The sequence below is a fragment of the Ahaetulla prasina genome, chromosome 12 (assembly GCF_028640845.1).
Source record: "Ahaetulla prasina isolate Xishuangbanna chromosome 12, ASM2864084v1, whole genome shotgun sequence".
Lineage (NCBI taxonomy): Eukaryota > Metazoa > Chordata > Lepidosauria > Squamata > Colubridae > Ahaetulla > Ahaetulla prasina.
The window spans coordinates 15460767-15480177 of record NC_080550.1 but is presented as its reverse complement, the minus strand read 5'-3'; the positions used below and the strand labels follow the sequence as shown (position 1 = coordinate 15480177).

The 19411-nt window shown below is 40.4% G+C and overlaps 1 protein-coding gene across 2 annotated transcripts in view; it reads right to left on the bottom strand.

Moving 5' to 3' along the window:
- CDH11 (cadherin 11) overlaps positions 1-19411 on the bottom strand; it is a 172050-nt gene that overhangs the window by 94158 nt on the left and 58481 nt on the right. The gene's annotated exons all lie outside the window — the stretch shown is intronic.

The following is a 19411-nucleotide window of genomic DNA, read 5'->3' as shown; positions in this document are numbered from 1 at the left end:
GGTTTATTGTGGCTTCAAATCATGCCTTGGACCATTATTGTATATCCTGACCTTTTCTAAAAAATAAATATCTGAAAACGTCTTCGCTTCAACTTAAAGCACTCTATTAAATATAGCTGAAAATGCTTTGTGACACTTAAATCTACGAACATTCAAGAGCTGTAGAAAAGCTGTCTGGGAAATGTCTGGGGAATTTTTATCTAAGGATTTTGTCAAGAGAGGACCAAAAAAAACAACAACCCCCATCTAGTGGGCATATTTCAAGATGTCATGAAGCAACACACAATACTAGGTTCAGACTTAGCATTTTTCTTACAAATAACTTTTTCTAAGATTTACTGTAATTTTCAAATAAGGTAAAGGTAAAGGTTCCCCTTGCATATATGTTGAGCTAATCATTCCTGACTCTAGGGGGCGGTGCTCCCCTCCGTTTCAAAGCCGAAGAGCCAGCACTGTCTGAAGATGTCTCCCTGGTCATGTGGCAAGCATGACTGCAAGACGTACAGAAGGCTGTTACCTTCCCACCAAAGATGGTCCCTATTTTTCTACTTGCATTCTTTACGTGCTTTTGAACTGCTAGGTTGGCATAAGCTGGGACAAGTAATGGGAGCTCACCCTGTTACACGGCACTAGGGATTCGAACCACTGAACTGCCGACCTTTCAATCGACAAGCTCAGCGTCTTAGACACTGAGCTGCTGCGTCCCTCTAATTTTCAAATAACACATCACAATATCTATTCGTAGCTGGGTTTATTTCTTCATGTTCTTTAATCAGCTAGGTTCTTTTAAATCATACAATTTTGTCCTGGTTCAAGTTTGCAGCATTAGAAGTCCCATTGCAACAGATAGCCAAGGGGAAAAAACCAGGGCATTTGATTGAACGCTGCCAAATAAACAGTCTTTCTTCCAATTCCAAAACAGGATTATAGCTTTTTATTCTTGTGTGAATAAGCCACGTCTTAAGAAGACCGTTTATCCAAAGTGGCAAGCGTAGTGATTCTTAAACCTCTGGTAATTCAGGTACAAAAAAAAAAAAGCAAATCTATTGTCCCGTATTAATTACTTCACAGTCTCTGGTGTTTAAATGGACAGTCCTGAAACCCAAGAACCAGTTAAATCCTACATTGTCCTTGCATGATAAAATAAAGATTATAGAGGCTGAAAAGCAGAGGGGCAGAATCTCACAGCTCCTTCGCCTACACTGTGAAAGGATCATTGTGTCATCCTCATAAATCCTGCGCTCCCTGGCTCTTGACAACCAAAGCGATGGACAATAGAATTATTGTATTGGACAAAACATCCCTTGTGTGCCAACGGGCTTATCTATTTAATTTACAAATGTCTTTCATTGTCCCCCAATAATTCCCCATTAGTTTTTTTTTTTTAAAAAATCACCCCTATTATGAAGAAGACTAAATAAATATTCACAGTTCTATGGTAAATTTGCTAGCATGAATAGCACCAATAGAAAACAGGGGAGAAGCGAGACTGTTGCTTTTCTTTCTATTTTCCCCACTTTTCAGCCCCCCTACCCTTGTACATAATTTATCATTGCTGTACGCACCGGATACATATGCTTTTTAGATAGTTCTCTGTTTTCTCATAGGGAGAGAGCCACCTGTGCTCACCTTGATTTAGAAATACCCATCCCTCCGAAGCCAGTTAGGTAACATAAATATGGTGTCCACAAATGTTTTAGAATCTTTGTGGATTTAAGGAAGTCATCACAGATTGCATATCTTCGATTTTTGTTTTTACATTTTAGGATTACAGATATTGAGGGTTTAATTTCGTACCCTGGAATCTCTTTCCTCTATCTTTTTTCCTTGCTTGCTTCTTGTTTACCTGCCTTCTTTGCAACCCTTCCGTATCTTTTAAGTTAGGATAGATACAGGGGTGGGATGCTGGGGGTTCACAGGGGTTTGGGAGAACCTCTAGCTAAGATTTTGTGCAGTTTGGAGCAGGGGTCTCCAACCTTGATCCCTTTAAGACTTGTGGACTTCAATTCCAAAGCTGGCTGAGGGACTCTGGGAGTTGAAGTCCACAAGTCTTAAAGGGACTAAGGTTGGAGACCGCTGGTTTGGAGAATCCCCAAATCCCATTCCTGGCTTGCCCTGTCCACTCCACCCATCCCAGGAGTCCCCACGCGGCCCATTATAAATGCAGGTAAGTGCAGGGTGCGCGCGGAGGCTCGGGAGGGCAGAAGTTTGGGAAGGCCAGAAACATGCCTGTTTCCGGCCTCCAGAGGGCCTCCAGAGCCTGGGGAGGCCATTTCGCTCTTCGGAAGGCTCAAAGAAAGCCTCTAGACCCTAGGGAGGGCAAAAACAACCCCCCCAATAATGCACAAGGCTGAATAGGCCACACCCACTGTGGCCACACCCACCCAGCAACCAGACAGAGAACCCCTTGCTAAAATTTTTGAAGCCCACCTCTGAATGGATGGATGGACGGATGGATGGATTGACGGATAGATGGATGGATGGACAGATGGACAGACAACGAATGAATGAATGAATGAATTAATTAATTAATTAATTAATTAATTAATTACTGAGATGAAGACTGTCTTTGAATGATAATCAAGGACCATCCTCCCATTATGGACAGATATAATAAAACCATAACAAAAATGAAAGTGGATTAACATCAAAGTTAAATGTCACTAATAATACTATATGCAAAACCAGTTTGGGCTAGTAATTAAGACACAAGGCTAGAAAGCAGGAGGCAGTGAGTTCCAGTCCTTCTTTATAAATAAACCCAGCTGGGTGATCTTGGGGCAGTCACGCTCAGCCCTAGGAAGAAGGCAAGGGCAAACTACTTCTGAAATTTTGCCAGGAAAACTATTTCCAGACAACATCAATCCTAACCTCAAGACAACAACAACAAAAGGCAAAAAAACGAGATAACATAAAACCACAGACAACTGTTCTCCTGGCTTATATTTAATGTTTAATGCTGGTTGTCTTAATAAATGACCCAATTTGAATTGTGGCCAGTAATCCTTTTCAGATCATTTATTGATTTATTTATTAATGCTTCTCATTATTTCTGGGGTGCAAAGTTCTTCTAACAAAACAACTTGCGTACAAAAGTAACACATGGTCTTCAAAAAGTTTGGAATTGCAACTCCCTCTCAGACAAGTGTAGCTTGTCCAATATTCAATCAATTCACTGATTTCAGCTTGTGAAAAATTAGATCAGAGTAAATCTTCTCCAAACCAGTAAATGAACATATTTAACACAATGGCTCACTGATTGAGGCTCATCTAACCCACATTATATTCAAATCAGATGATTAATCATGTTTATTTCAGATATTTCTCGCCTGCTGCCCAATTTAGCACAATTCTAGAAGAATCCATAATTTTAATTTATAACCCAGTGAAAGATAACTAAAATAAAATTTAAAAGCATTAATAAACTACAGTGTGGCTTTGCAAGAACAATTTGGAAAAAAAAACCCATACTAGAACATTGAAGAATATACAGTAGACAGATACAGACAAATGACAGACATTAAAAATATAAATATAGATTTATATATTACAGCCTTACAACCATAAAACTCATTTGTTACTTTATTAATCATACATTAAATTCATTATAGGTCTATTGCATATAATACCATAGTAATATCTCTATAATGTAATAATCTTCAGTTGTTAAAATGTCAAAAGGGATTCTTTTATTCAAACACTTGCATATAACCAATTATATAACATATATATATATATAGGTTATATAATTATATATAGGTTATATAATTATATATATATATATATATATGTATAATTGAATATTGAACGCAGCAGTATATGCAAGCTTGAGGGTGAGTTCAGTAAGCAATTAAAGTTTTAAAAAATAGAAAAGGAAAAGTATTCCAGTTCCTTGGTAATACTAGAAAGAAAAGGCACATGTATTCAACTCCTTTATTTTCGTTCAACAAAAGACATGTGATTCATCAGACAATTGCGAAAAACATGATGAAAGGATAGGACTGAAGTATGAAAGTGGATACAAAAATAAAGCCAGAAACTCCCATTTACTTTGAGTGAAATTTCCAGAAACAGATGAATTGTAGGCTAGGATACTGAAGTAGCTTCTGATGTCCTGTTCAAATCTTTTTACTTGTCAAAAAAAAAAAAAATCTTTGAGAACTGTTGAAATGACAGATAAATAGAGGAGGACAAACGGTGGTCCTATCTTCAAAAAAGATAGAAGGAAAATTCAAGGAATCAGAATCCTGAGGGAGAAGCTTTGTGAAGAGAATGGGTGGTTTATCCTAAAGGTGCTTTTTCAAAAAGCAACGGGACTTTGTTTTTTTTCTTTGAAGACATTTTGCTTCTCATCCAAGAAACTTCTTCAAGTTAGAAGAAGGGTAGTCTGCTAGATGTGGGCGGCAAACTATATCTTACCTCAAAGATCATATTCAAATAGTTTCTCCTCGAGAGTTTCTCCTCTAGGTAATGTGAAGCATTGAGTGAGATAGATAATACCATGTCCAGTCTCTTATTTATTCTCTCGCTGCTGACATGGGTGAGGAGGAAGACTTGATAAATTTGTAGACCACCTAACATTAGGATTCCCCAGAATTATAAAATATAATTCAAGATTGTCTTGTTAACTTAGAGAAATGGGCTGAAAACTATAGAAGGAAATTGAATAAACACAATGCAAAATTGCTTCATTAGGAAGCAGAAGTCAAATGCAAAGTCTAAGTAGAGAAAACAGTGACTCGACAATAGCACTAACTAACAAGATCTTGGAATAGTTATTGATTACAATATGATTATTTTAAAAAAGTGAAGAGCGTGACGTAACTACTTAAATGCTAAACATGCTTTTAGACCGCGACAAAATATGTATAACCGATAAACCAAGAAAAAGATTTGTTTGCATTTGTTAGACCAACCAACACTTTTGTGTTCACTTCTGGGGATAGTGCTTTAAAAAGGATTCAGAGAAATGTAAACAGGTTCCACAAAAAGGATTATCAGTATACTGCTACTACCTGTTTTCCTGAAAATAAGACCCAACCGGAAAATAAGTCCTAGAATGATTTTTCAGGATGCTCATAATATAAGCCCTACCCCCAAAATAAGCCCCAGTTAAGATTGTCAGCCAAATGGGTGCATTATTTTCCCCCAAAATAAGACCTAACCAGAAAATAAGACCTAATGGGTCTTTTTGAAGCAAAAATTAATATAAAACCCGGTCTTATTTTTGGGGAAACACGATAGAAACTAAATTCTGTGAAACCGTATTGAAGAAACTGGGAGTATTTAACTTTAAGCTGGCAAGGCTGAGGACAGAACTTTTCACATTTCACCAAGAAAACAAATAAAGAACATTTTTTTCTACCAATTCAGATGGTAGGCACATTGTTTAAGCTTAATTCTATTTGAATATTGGAAGGAAATAAAACTTAGTAGAAAGATTGGAACAAATTTCAACACTGGAAACAATTTTTTTCGGAAAAGTGGTGGGCTCCAAGGAAAGACGAGACACCGTCTGTCAAAGATTTATCAGCTTGGATTCCTGCACTGAACAGGGAATTGGATTCAGCATGAAATCACTGCTTACCACTCTATTATTTTAATATTTTAATTAAGCGGAAATGGAAGTCCGTCCGTCCAAAATATTTTTTTAAAAAACTTGGATGTATCCTTGAAAACGCCTCTTTTCCTATGTTGAAAGATCCACAATTTACAAAACATCTTTCTTCTCCTTCCCCCTTCCCCCCGCCCACTGCTCTTCCTTCAGTTTGGCTCTTCTCCACAAAATCATGGGCTGCCTCCAAACCTGGTGTTGGCAACGAAAGTACATTCAGATGGGCTTGGCTGGGTTGAACAGACCAAACAATCAATGAAAACTCCCTACAGCTGGCAACTATATTGGTCAAAATGAACTTGCCCTGACAACAGAGCTGCATGGTGAGTGGGATCTCCAAGCCAGATCCAATTCAGGAACAGTCACCAAGCCAAGACAATGGAGCAGCCTTAAATATGTGGATTGTTCGTGAAGGACAACAAAATAGCTGTGCCACATAACAAGTATTTTATCTCATTTCAGTGGCTCCTGCCGATGCACCAATGTTTATCTGTGTCTTTATGGTCTTTTAATTGATTAAGGGGGGGACATCAAGAACACCTTTCGATCGACAAGGTTGGCAGCTCAGCGGTTCGAATCCCTAGTGCTGCCCTGTAATGGGGTGAGCTCCCGTTACTTGTCCCAGCTTCTGCCAACCTAGCAGTTTTGAAAGCACGTAAAAATGCAAGTAGAAAACATAGGGACCACCTTTGGTGGGAAGGTAACAGCATTCTGTGTGCCTTTGGCGTTGAGTCATGCTGGCCACATGACCACGGAGAGATGTCTTTGGACAGCGCTGGCTCTTCGGCTTTGAAACGGAGATGAGCACCGCCCCCTAGAGTCGGCAATGACTAGCACTTATGTGCGAGGGGAACTTTTACCTTTATCAAGAACACAAAATCTTGACCATTATCATGAAGTACATAGGCTCTTATTGTCCTGAAAGGAGTTCCCCCACACACTTCCCAACAGCCAAACATTTTTAAATGTGAAGGACGGCTTTTAAAAATCACTAAGAATAATTGAGAAAGATAAGGTTGGCGGATTTCTTTTTTTAAAAAAACACACTGCCTAATCTTTGCAGGAGAATCGTAATCTTATTCTGTCAGCAAATAATCCTCTCTTTCCTGCAATAGTCAGATGAATCGGAAGGCAATTCGAGGTGCTGGTTTATCACTTTGTAAGCCCTGCATGAAAATGATTGCAGGGCTGCCTCACTCTATGAATGTCTGCCCATCCCACTAGATCAAACAGTTAGAACCATTAATCAGTGGAACAACTTGCCTCCAGAGGTTGTGAATGCTCCAACACTTGAGGTTTTTAACAAGACGCTGGTTAACCATTTGTCTGAAGTGGCGTAGGCTTTCCTGCATAAACAGGAGGTTGGATTAGAAGACCTCCAAGGTCCCTTCCAGCTCTGTTATTCTATTCTATTCTATTCTATTCTATTCTATTCTATTCTATTCTATTCTATTCTATTCTATTCTATTCTACCCTACCCTGCAGATAGGGTATGGATCAGTGGTGGGTTCAATTTTTTTTTACTACCAGTTCTGTGGGTGTGGCATGGCTTGGTGGGCATGGCTTGGTAGGGTTAGGGTTAGAGTTACTGCAAAATCTCCATTTCCTCCCCACTCCAGGGAAAGGATACTGTAAACTCTCCATTCCCACCCCACTCCAGGGGAAGGATACTGTAAACTCTCCATTCCCTCCCCATTCCAGGGGAAGGTTACTGCAAAATCCCCATTTCCTTCCGATCAGCTGGGACTCGGGAGGCAGAGAATAGATGTGGGTGGGGCCAGTCAGAATTTTTACTACCGGTTCTCTGAACTACTCAAAATTTCCACTACCAGTTCCTCAGAACTGGTCAGAACCTGCTGAAACCCACCTCTGGTGCAGATGTTTCAGATTCTCTGTCTGCATCCTGCCTTCTAGTGAAACCTCATTTCTGGGTCTCCCCTACCTCCAATAATTAAACAGACCCCCCCATCTGTCTTTCAGAAGGCTAATAAGACCTGGATTTTTTCCTGAGATGCTGAGATGGGATTGTATAAACAGGATATGGAATTGTATATAGAAGGAGGGCAGCTGAACCTGCTGTGGGCCATTTCCAAGGAAGACAATTAGAAGGCAAGGTTTTTTGTTTTGGTTTTATAGTTTCATTGTTTTGATTGTCTTATGATTGTCATATTTCTTTTCTGGTTTTATTGTGGTGAGTCACCCAGAGTTGCTTAAAAGGGTTGCCATATAAATCTTTCCAATGAATAAATAAACATTATGTAGAAGTATCTTTCTGGGTCCTCACAGGTACCAGGTTCCAAGCAGAGAATAATGGAATAACAGAGTTGGAAGGGACCCTGGAGATCTTCTAGTCCAACCCAATATGCTTTTCAGCTATTGCTTAGAATAGAGGTACCAAAAGTTGCCACCTCAATCATTATTAATCCATAATGACTCCCCATGGACTTCATTCAGTTGAAGAAGTCTTCATCCCTACACAATTCCTTCCAGATGCTTCAGCAAGAATTTTTGGCATCGCCAAGTGTCTGCTCTAGCCCATATTTTTCTTGCATGTATTTAATGCAATTATAATTTTCAGACAAATAGCAAACTAATTCAGCATTGATTTCCCTGGACTTGTTGAAATTTCAAGCCCTTGTTTTGTAAGGGGGGAAAAAACAACAACAACCCAGAATCTGACAGTTCAAAATACCTGAAAAGTTCATCTTTGCACAAAACCACATTTTTTCCCCTCCTCAGAGGAGAAAAATAGATAAACTAATTGCTTTTTGCAAAAGCAAAACCCACCCAATCATTAAGAAGAGGAAGGTAATTACTTTTGGCAGCCAATTTGGGGTGTTACGACAGGCAGGGAAAAAATGTTAGTTCTGTATTATTATATGCTTATTGCAAGTTAGGAAAACATAGAATTTTCCATCTCAGATGCCAAAGTACCTTTGGCTGGCCGTGGGATATATGCATTTTGACCTGAAACAGTGGGAGGAAGGGGGGGATTGTTGTTGCTTTTTTGCAAAATGTTTTGGTACAGCCCTGTTTATGTATGCCTCTCTGGATGGCGTCCTTCCATACAGCGCTAGAAGTGGGGAGGAATGTGAAGCTATTTCTTGAGGGTTTTCTAACAGTTTGCTTACTTTTCTTTGGGGTCATGCTTTGGCGTCTTGTGGCATACAGACATATGGTACTGCTTCAGCAGCACAGCACAAAGGTCACTTCAACGAGACCTAGAATTTTAATTGGAAAAAGCCGTTGGGCCTACCGCAAAGATGGGCACAAATCCAGAGAGTTCAGTTCAAGTTTTAGTGTGAATAGCAAAAACCCTATAGATCAACTAACTCTCTTATGCAGCATTAATTGTGCAGCTGGCTAAATTGCTGATTTATTTGGGGTTAGTGTAGATTGAAGGTAAGATCTGACATGTTGACTCTTGCTTTTGAAAGATATGCCTGAACTAATTCCGTTGACAAGCAGTCTTCTGGAGTCAAGATGGATCTTCTACCTGTAGCGAAGTGTTTCTGAATCTTCATGACTTTAAGATGGGTGATCTTCAACTCCCAGAATTCTGCTACCTGAAGAATTCTGGGAGTTGAACAATTCTTACATTAGGCAAACCTCAGTGGTGGGTTGCTCCCGGTTCGCCCTGGTTCGGGTGAACCAGTAGCGGCAGTGGCGGGAGGCTCCACTCACCTGCCCAGACATCATCAAAAATGCTCTGTGCATGCACAAAAGCTTATGTGCATGCACAGAAGCTGTGCACGCTTGCTTCACGAGTGTGCGTGCCCGCGCACTACCGATAGTGAACCTGTAGCACCGGGATTTGAAACACACTACTGAAAAAACTGTAGTGGTAACTCTCACTGGCATGTGCAAATCATCATTTAACGTGGTACTGTCTCTTACCAATGTACCTTGAATATAATGCTTCTTTGTGGAACAAGTTTATGAATGCCGCTATCCATTCTACATTAGAAAATGGCTTAAACAAAAGAGATTATTTAATCCCCCTAGTTTCTGTATTGTTGAACATTGAAAAATAAGATCTGTGAGAGAAGAGATCAAAGACAGGAATGCAGCTGCCATGCACTGGATATCATTCTAACCTTAGAAACAAAATTTGTTCCAACATGGTATTAATAACCTTCTCCTCTATTAAACCTTCTTGAAAGCCACCTGGGTAAATGTTCATCAAGACATTTTGTTGCAACAAATTCTTTAAGTTTACAATGTGCTCCGTAAAAAATCATTTACTCCTTTTTGCCCCAAACTTCCATCATTATGTTTTGCTGGAGTACCTTCTATGCTATGAATACTTTCTGAAAGTATCATTTTAAAAAACCTTCTTCCATGGTAAGAGGAATCAACTATTTCCCAGCTCCTAATATCCTTGCTAAGATGTTGTAAACCAGCGTAATGCACATGTCTATGTAAATACAAAGGATGGATGAGATCGATGACTAGCAGAGATAGATAGATAGATAGATAGATAGATAGATAGATAGATAGATAGATAGATAGATAGATAGATAGATAGATAGATAGATAGATAGATAGATAGATAGATACAGGGGTGGGATTCAAGTAATTTAACAACCGGTTCTCTGCCCTAATGATTTCTTCTAACAACCAGTTTGCCAAACTGCTCAGAAAGTTAACAATCGGTTCTCTCGAAGTGGTGCGAACTGGCTGAATCCCACCACTGGATAGATAGATAGATAGATAGATAGATAGATAGATAGATAGATAGATAGATAGATAGATAGATAGATAGATAGATAGATAGATAGATAGATAGATAGATAGATAGATAGACAGACAGACAGACAGACAGACAGACGGATAGACAGACAGACAGATAAGATATACAATCTAGACAAAAATAGACAGACAGATAATGTTATTAAATTCTTCCTGTTTCTCTATTATCCCCAGGATTTTTTAAAAGCACTATGCAAAAGACTGGCATTTTTAACAATCAAAATATCAAGAGCGCTTTTCTGGTCAGATCTCATTAGTATCAATATAAAGTTAGATTTATTACTCAGTGTTTTGTCTTTATTTAGCATTAACCCACATTTGACATTTTGTATAATATCCTCAATCTTTTTGATAAAAGATGTCAAGACTGAGCCTAGGGCTTTATGATATTAAATATACTGGCTGCCTCTTCTCCCCTCTCCCTTTTTTTCGCCCCATTGATAGCAAACTTTTGGGCTATTGGAAAAAAGAACCTATCATTTAAGACAGGAAATATTTTGTCTGAACTCAGGAAGTACTAAATTTTTGGTCTATATTATCTACATAAGAAGCTAATTTGGATGTATGGCTCAGCTCATGCATTGCACTAAACCATGGTTTGTTTGAACCACAGTTAAAATAATAAGATACTGTCATCTTATTTTACCTACAAACCACAATCCTCAAATCCAATGGGATGATTGCAAGACCTTGATCAGTCCAAACCACGAAACATTACCACACAGCACAATACACGGATTCTAGCAATCTTAAATTTTAAGGACAAAGTCAAAAAGTATTTCATTCTCGACCTTTCTTTCTGCAAATATATCAGTTAGGCTTCCATTCGCTAGGTTAATATCGCAACGTTTAATGAAAGGCTAATTTTTGGGGGAAAATGTTTTGCTTTTCTTTTTTTTTTCTTTTTTTCTTTTTTTTATTTGCATTTATATCCCGCCCTTCTCCAAAGACTCAGGGCGGCTTACACTGTGTTAAGCAATAGTCTTCATCCATTTGTATATTATATACAAAGTCAACTTTTATTGCCCCCAACAATCTGGGTCCTCATTTTACCTACCTTTTAAAGGATGGAAGGCTGAGTCAACCTTGGGCCTGGTGGGACTTGAACCTGCAGTAATTGCAAGCAGCTGTGTTAATAACAGACTGTCTTAGTCTGTTGAGCCACCAGAGGCCCCTTGATTGATTGGGATGCTCTCTGAAAATTATAGATTTATTCTAAGGAACAAAAGACAGACTTGGAGGAAAAAACAGAGGGGCGTAACACAGAAGCAACAGGCCTCAGCATTTAGTTCGAGTGGTTGCCTCATCAGGAGCTAAATCTAAGGATTCGGTGTATTTTTGATAGGATTTGGATCAATGCTGGTTTTAAAGTATGTCCCACAGGGACGCTAAAGAAAATAAGATTTATCCTGCTTAATCCTATGGGGGAAAACGTACACAAAACAAGAATCGGCTTTTCCAAATTGGTTTGGGATGACAACATGCCCACACTAAAATTGATTTTAAGTTGGTTGTTTCTGTTGATACCTGTATAATGAATTAATATTATGGCAATGTCTGAATGAAAAACATTTTTTTAAAAAAAAAAAAAGCTAAATGAATATTTACCAACAAGAACTAGGTAAAGAAAATGTGGAGTCCTCTCTGATCATGGTTGTTTTCTTGCAGTTATTTCATTACCCAACTAACAGTACGAATGCTAGAAGTGAAGGTAGTTTCCTCCCTGTTTATATTCAAGTGACTTGCATTGTCACTCTTGGTGGGATGTTATTTACTGTTTGATTGTTTGTGTGAGGCAGTAGTTCCTTGATTAGTGTGTTTCTGCCTTGGTAGTTGTTCTACAATTAATTCTGGCATTTACTGCTGGTGAGGAGGTGTGTTATTCTCTTTGTTTCCTTTTTAGTTTTCTAAACAATCTTGAACATTGTTTACCTTTATGAACCTGTTGGTGGCTGAACAAAAGGTTTGGAAAGAAGCTGTCCCATAGCAAATAGGTCAACAGCACCTTTCCTCCAGTCTAATTGGTCTGACTGTCTACCTTCCACTCATCTAGCTAGCTACCTTAAAAGCCTTGTTCAGAATGAAGAGATGTGAATAACCTGTTAGATTGCAGCTATAATTATTGGCATATTCTACAATGTCACAGTTAAGAGAGCGATGGCAGTATAATGTGTGACTTGTTACCCAATGCCTTGGTGCCCACGATGGACAATGTCATTATCAGTGATGTGCCAGGTACCATATTGCTTCCATAGTTCTCCTACAGCACCAGGGAAGTGTCCAATTCTGGGACCAGGAACTTCCTTCCTGTCCTGTAATGCCTCTACCATTTGTCTACCATTATCCTGGTACTGAATGGTAAAAAAAATGTACAATTCTTAAAGAAAATTAGGCATTGTTTTATCTATCATTAAACTACTGGCAAGATGTGGCCACATCTTGCCACATCTAAGGGTTACTGAAGAAGAATAAAACCCAAAGTTTGAGAACAATAAGGGAAGATTAATCTTTATAATGTTATAGAGACATTGAAACTAGGAAGCCAACTTAGCTTTCTTGGGTAGCTTCAGCTATTGGAGCTATGTTTGCAAAAGTGCCCATCACACACACACATATACACCCAGAGAGCACCGGGAGCCAGGATCATTCTGCCATGACTTGGACTGGGCAGTAGACCACAGAACTGTTGATACTTCATAGCTTAGTTGGGCTCCTCATGAGACTCGGCAGAAGAGTCACAGACATGGTTCAGCTAGAATCTTTACTACAGACAAGAATGAAGTCACACACAGCAGATACTTGTCTACTGTAGTGAAAAGAAGCTAGGACATTCAAATACACTTGGGTTGATTGGATACTTGGCATGGCACTTATTGGCCTCAAAGTCACCTTGAAGTTGTCTGTTTGCATACTGCCCATCTCTGACCTCAGCTCTACCTCAGTCCTTATAAGGTGGGCTGACGAGCAGACCACAGCTGCTGTAGTACTCTATTGAAGCACTACTTGAGACCACAGTTAGTATCCTATTGAACCACTACTTTAGAAGCTCTACCATAATATTTTGTGCACTAGCATCTCTCTCCCATCATCCCTCTTGCAAAAGCTCCTGGAAACATTTTAATAATTTCCCTTCACTGATATCACATACTGTGCTCGAGGCTTTCTGTACCAATGAGATTGAGGCTTGCAGATCCGTTTGCAGGGCTATGACAATGAAAATTAACACGAAAGTCAAGCTAGACTACCATTGAGAAATAACTCTGATGAAGCATAACATCTCAGGTGCTGCCCCCAAATTTCATACACTAATGCGAGTTTGGAATAATATCCAAGTTCAAGCCACCACCTTTAAAATCTGGCGAAGGAGATTTGAGCACGTATTCAATTCCGGTACTCAGAATAAATGGGTTTCATCAGCTCGTTGCTTGGTTCATGTAGCTATTACGGACAGGCACAATTTATTTCCATGAAGCACTTTACACCATAGAAATGACACAGTATAAAGGCCAAGGCTATCTATCTCAACAACTGGTGTTTTCTCTAAACTGTTTCCTCTAAGGCATCCAGTACTTAGAAACATCTATGCATGGGCCAGCATAATACAGAAGCGTCTTTGGTACAACTGCTTGTTATATTTTGCTTTTAAGACATCGAGATCTGGGGGAGACCACAATGATTCCCAGAGATGATTCAATGTTTTGCTTGAAGCATTATCTAAGAAAACCTCTTCTCTTTGATGGCTACACATATCCATCGTCAGTTATATCCAAACCCTGTATTTGGAAAGGAGGGGGGGGGAAATGCAAGAACCGTTTAAAATATAAAGCTGAAAGATTGCAGGATACAATCTGGGTCAGTGTCTGGAACGAGAGGTTTAGTCTTTTGAGCTTTCGGACTCACACTGGAGCCCATCCTCAGGGAACGTCTCTCGAGCAGAGTGTGTGCTTGGGGCTATTCTGTGTGTGATGTTTATATGGTTGGATGTGGCTTTTTCATTGTTGATTGGGATGTCGATGACCGGTATTAAGTCATTGGCTGTTGTTTCCTTGTGCTGCCAAGCCCTCGCCCCTAACTATTCTCTGCTAGAGAGACGTTCCCTGAAGATGGGCTCCAGCATGAGTCCAAAAGCTTGGAAGACTAAATCTCTGGTTCTAGTGACCAGATTGAATCCTGCAACATTATCCTGGGACATGTATATTTGCCTTCATTCATTCATTCATTCATTTATTTATTTATTTATTATTCGTATTTCTATGCCGCCCTTCTCCGAAGACTCAGGGTGGTTTATAGCCAAGTTAAAAAGACATATACAAAAATTAAAACATGATATTTCAATTTAAAAATCTAATTCCATAGGCCGAAATATTAAAATAACAAGTAAACTATAAAAATCAAAACCATCAATAAAACCACCCATTAAAATTGCCCTTAGGCCAGCCCTGCTCGGTGAAACAAGAAGGTCTTGAGCTCGCACTTAAAGGTCCGGAGGTCGGGGAGTAGGCGTAGTCCCAAAGGTAATTCATTCCACAGGGTAGGTGCCTGGGGGCCACCAGCCGACATTGTTTGGCTGATGGCACCCTGAGGAGGCCCTCTCTGTGAGAGCGCACAGGTCGATGGGAGGCTATTGGAGGCAGAAGGCGGTCCAGTAAGTAACCTGGTCCCATGCCATGGAGCGCTTTAAAGGTGATCACCAACACCTTGAATTGCACCCGGAAGACCACCGGCAACCAGTGCAGCTTGCGCAGGAGAGGTGTTATATGGGAGCTCCGAGATGCTCCCTCTATCCCCCGTGCATCTGCATTCTGTACCAGTTGAAGTCTCCTGGTGCTCTTCAAGGGAAGCCCCATGTAGAGAGCATTGCAGTAGTCCAGGCAGGAAGTAACGAGGGCATGAGTTACCGTGCATAACAAGTCCTGGTCCAGGAAGGGACGCAGCTGGCGGATCAGGCACACCTGATAAAAAGCTCCCCTGGTGACGGCCGTCAAGTGCTCTTCTAACAACAGCCGTGCATCCAGGAGAACGCCTAAGCTGCAAACCAACTCCCTAGGGGCGAGTGACTCACCCCCCACAGTCAGCGATGGAACGAGCTGATTGTACCGGGATGCCGGCATCCACAGCCACTCCGTCTTGGATAGGTTGAGTTGAAGTCTGTTCATCCCCATCCAGACCCGAACGGCTTTGAGGCACCGGGACATCACATTGACGGCTTTGTTGGGGTGGTTCAGGGTGGAAATGTACAGCTGAGTGGCATCAGCGTACAGCTGGCAGCTCACCCCAAAACCACGGATGATCTCCCCCAGCGGCTTCATATAGATGTTAAAAAGGAGTGGTGAGAGAACCAACCCCTGTGGCACCCCACACGTGAGGTGCCTTGTGGTCGATCTCTGTCCCCCTGCCAACACTGTCTGCGAGCAGTCGGAGAGATAGAAGGAGAACCATCGAAAAACTGTGCCCCCCACTCCCAAGCCCCCCAACCGCCACAGCAAAATACCATGGTCGATGGTATCAAAAACCGCGGACAGGTCTAATAGGACCAGGATACAGGAACAACCCCTATCCTGGGCCCTCCAGAGATCATCAACCAATGCAACCAAAGCCATCTCTGTGCTCTACCCAGGCAGGAAGCCGGACTGGCACGGGTCCAGATAGACAGTTTCATGCAGGTACTGAGGGAGCTGATGCACTACCACACTCTCAACAACCTTCGCCACAAAACGAAGGTTGGAGACTGGACAATAGTTCGATAAAATAGCTGGATCCAGGGAGGGCTTCTTGAGGAGGGATCTCACCACAGCCTCTTTCAAGGCTGTAGGGAAGACACCCTCCCTCAAAGAAGCGTTAACAATTCCCTGAAGCCAGCCTCGTGTAACCTCCTGTGTGGCCAGTACCAACCAGGAGGGACACAAGTCCAATAAACATGTGGTTGCATTCAACCTCCTCAGTATCCTATCCATGTCCTCGGGAGTCGCAGAGTCGGATTCCCCCCAAATAATATTCTCAAGAACTGCCTCCGCCATCCCGCCCGAATCTACCCAATCAGCGTGAACTGAAAGGTTCCATACATGGGGGACAAGGAGCTATATCATCATTAATTGAGAAATGAAATGAAATGAAATTGAGAACTGAGAAAGAGCAGCAGATACAAAGAGGAGGAGGAGGAGGAGGAGGAGGAGGAGGAGGAGGAAGAATCACTTGAAACACAACACACCAGATATCACAGTTCTTGAAAACTGAAATGTACAATTTATTGATATCACGGTACCAGGAGATGCCAGAGTCGAAGAAAAAGAACTGGAAAAAATCATGAAATATCACGACCTGGCCATCGAAACTATACGGCTATGGATGAAACATCTAACAGTGATACCCATTGTCACTGGGGCACTTGGTACCATGTCCAAGAATTTTATAAGATACATCAACAAATTGCAGCTTCCTGCAATAACACCAGCAGAACTGCAAAAAACATGGAACATCATACATCTTAAGAAGGTACTTGGTTGATACCTAGGATGCTGGCAGCAACCCGTATCAACCATTAGCACCAGTCAATGGTATTTGTGATGCATTTTTGAATATTCAGTTGACTGAGTTTCAGGTTTAATGAATAAAGTTAATAATAATAATAATAATAATAATAATAATAATAATAATAATAATAATAATAATTATTATTATTATTATTATTATTATTATTATTATTATTATTATTATTATTATTATTATTATTACAACAACAACCACAATAACAATAACAGCAACAACAACAACAACAACACCTAACTTTAAGTTACTGAAGTCAGCAGATGCTACCGCTTCTCCTTAAAGTGGATAAAGCAGTCCAGTTATTAGCAAATTAAAAATAACCCTTAAGTTCTCCAAGAATTCCATCGGGGATGTTAGTCACACAATTCTCATTGATTTTAATTTAAGTTCCTGAGCAGTTCAGTAAAGCTGCATCTCCAGTGAACCTTTTTAAAACAAACAATTGACAGTTTATTAAGTCATGGTTTTGTAAATCACACGCCCATCCTGCTCCTTTTTAATGACTTAGGGGCAAGGCAAAGTAGCAGAGATGAGGAAGAAGAGAAAGGTGAGAAAGAAACCAATATATAGCTCATGATCAAGGCTAATAACTGCGGTGACTCAACGTTCATTTCATCTTTGCTGCTGGATGATTTTTTTTAAAAAAAAGTACTTTTGTTCAGAAGTAAAAGGGTAATTACAGTAATAATGAAATAGAGCAAAGACGAAAGTTGCCTGCTGTCAAATGAACATCAGCCAATTCTCAGTAAATTTATCTTGTGCTATTCTAATTGCATTCCCAATGAGCACCTGTTCCGGATTAAATCCCATTGAATTCAATTGAACTATTTTTGATGACAAAGATTTATGTGAGGGTAGAGTAACCATATCCCCTACACAAGAGGCCAAACACCCATCCCCTCACTTGTTTTCTCTGTGCCTGGACTTCTCTTGGAACATGACTGTGAAAAATGAATGGCAATAACTCCCATTATTTTGAAGCAGAAAGGAAACACTCCCAACATGGGTCGGGATAGCTCAGATTGTTAAGAAGCCTGTTACTAGAACACAGTAGCCTGCAATTACTGCAGGTTCAAGCCCGGCCCAAGGTTGACTCAGCCTTCCATCCTTTATAAGGTAGGTAAAATGAGGACCCAGATTGTTGGGGGGGCAATAAGTTGACTTTGTAAAAAATATACAAATAGAATGAGACTATTGCCTTATACACTGTAAGCCGCCCTGAGTCTTCGGAGAAGGGCGGGATATAAATGTAAATTAAAAAAAACACAACGTGTTGTTGTTAGTTGTGAAGTCATGTCTGACCCATCGTGACCCGATGGACAACGTTCCTCCAGCCCTTCCTATCCTCTCTGGAGTCCATTTAAGTTCATGTCTACTGCTTCAGTGACTCCATGCAGCCACCTCATTTTCTGTTGTCCCCTTCTTTTGCCCTCAATTATTCCCAGCGTTCGACTATTCTCCAGTGAGTCCTTTCTTCTCATTAGGTGGCCAAATTATTTCAGTTTACCCAACATTGTAGGTAAAAGGTAAAGTGCTACTCGTTCCCAACTCTAGGGGGAGGTGTTCATCTCAGTTTCAAAGCCGAAGAGCCAGCACTGTCCCAAGATGTCATGTGGCTGGCATGACTGAACGCCAAAGGCGCACGGAACGCTGTTACCTACCCACCAAAGTCCCTATTGTTCTGCTTGCATTTTTTACGTGCTTTCGAACTGCTAGGTTGGCAGAAGCTGGGACAAGGAACGGGAGCTTACCCCGTTACACGGCACTAGGGATTCGAACCGCTGAACTGCCGACCTTTCGATTGACAAACTCAGCATCTTAGCCACTGCACCACCCCGTCCCTCATTGCAGTGCAACCCATAAAAAGTGTTTAACAAAGTGTTGAAACAAAGGTATATAGATAGTCCTCAACTTACCAACAATTTGTTTATTGATTGTTTGAAGTTACAATGGCTCTTAAAAAGTGAACAACAGTACTCAACATTAAAAGTTGCAGCATCACTCATAATCACGGGATCAAAATTTGGACACTTCCCAACCAGAAAGTGTTGACATTGGTTGCAGTATGCCAGGGTGATGCAATCATCATTTGCAACCTTCCCAGCCAGATTCTGACCAGCAAACTTAATGGGACAGCATGAATATGCATAATGATTGCTGCGATTCACTTAACAATCATGCCAAACAAGGTTGTAAAATTGGGTGTGACTCACTTAACAATTACCTTGCTTAGTGATGGAATTTCTGGTTGCAGTTGTGGCTGTAAATTGAGGAATGCCTGCAATCTTGAAACTCCACCCAAAAAGAATAGAAGAAAAAAAATTGAGCCGCTTGCATATTTTCAAACTGACCTCACCTAATTTTCCATATTATTCTATTCATTTCATATACATAAAATAAAGAAGATTTGATTTCCAGTCAGATTGTCAGTGTTTATCTATGCTTGATATTTAGCTTTCCCTACTTTTTTCCTCCAGAATAATGGCTTTATTATTATTA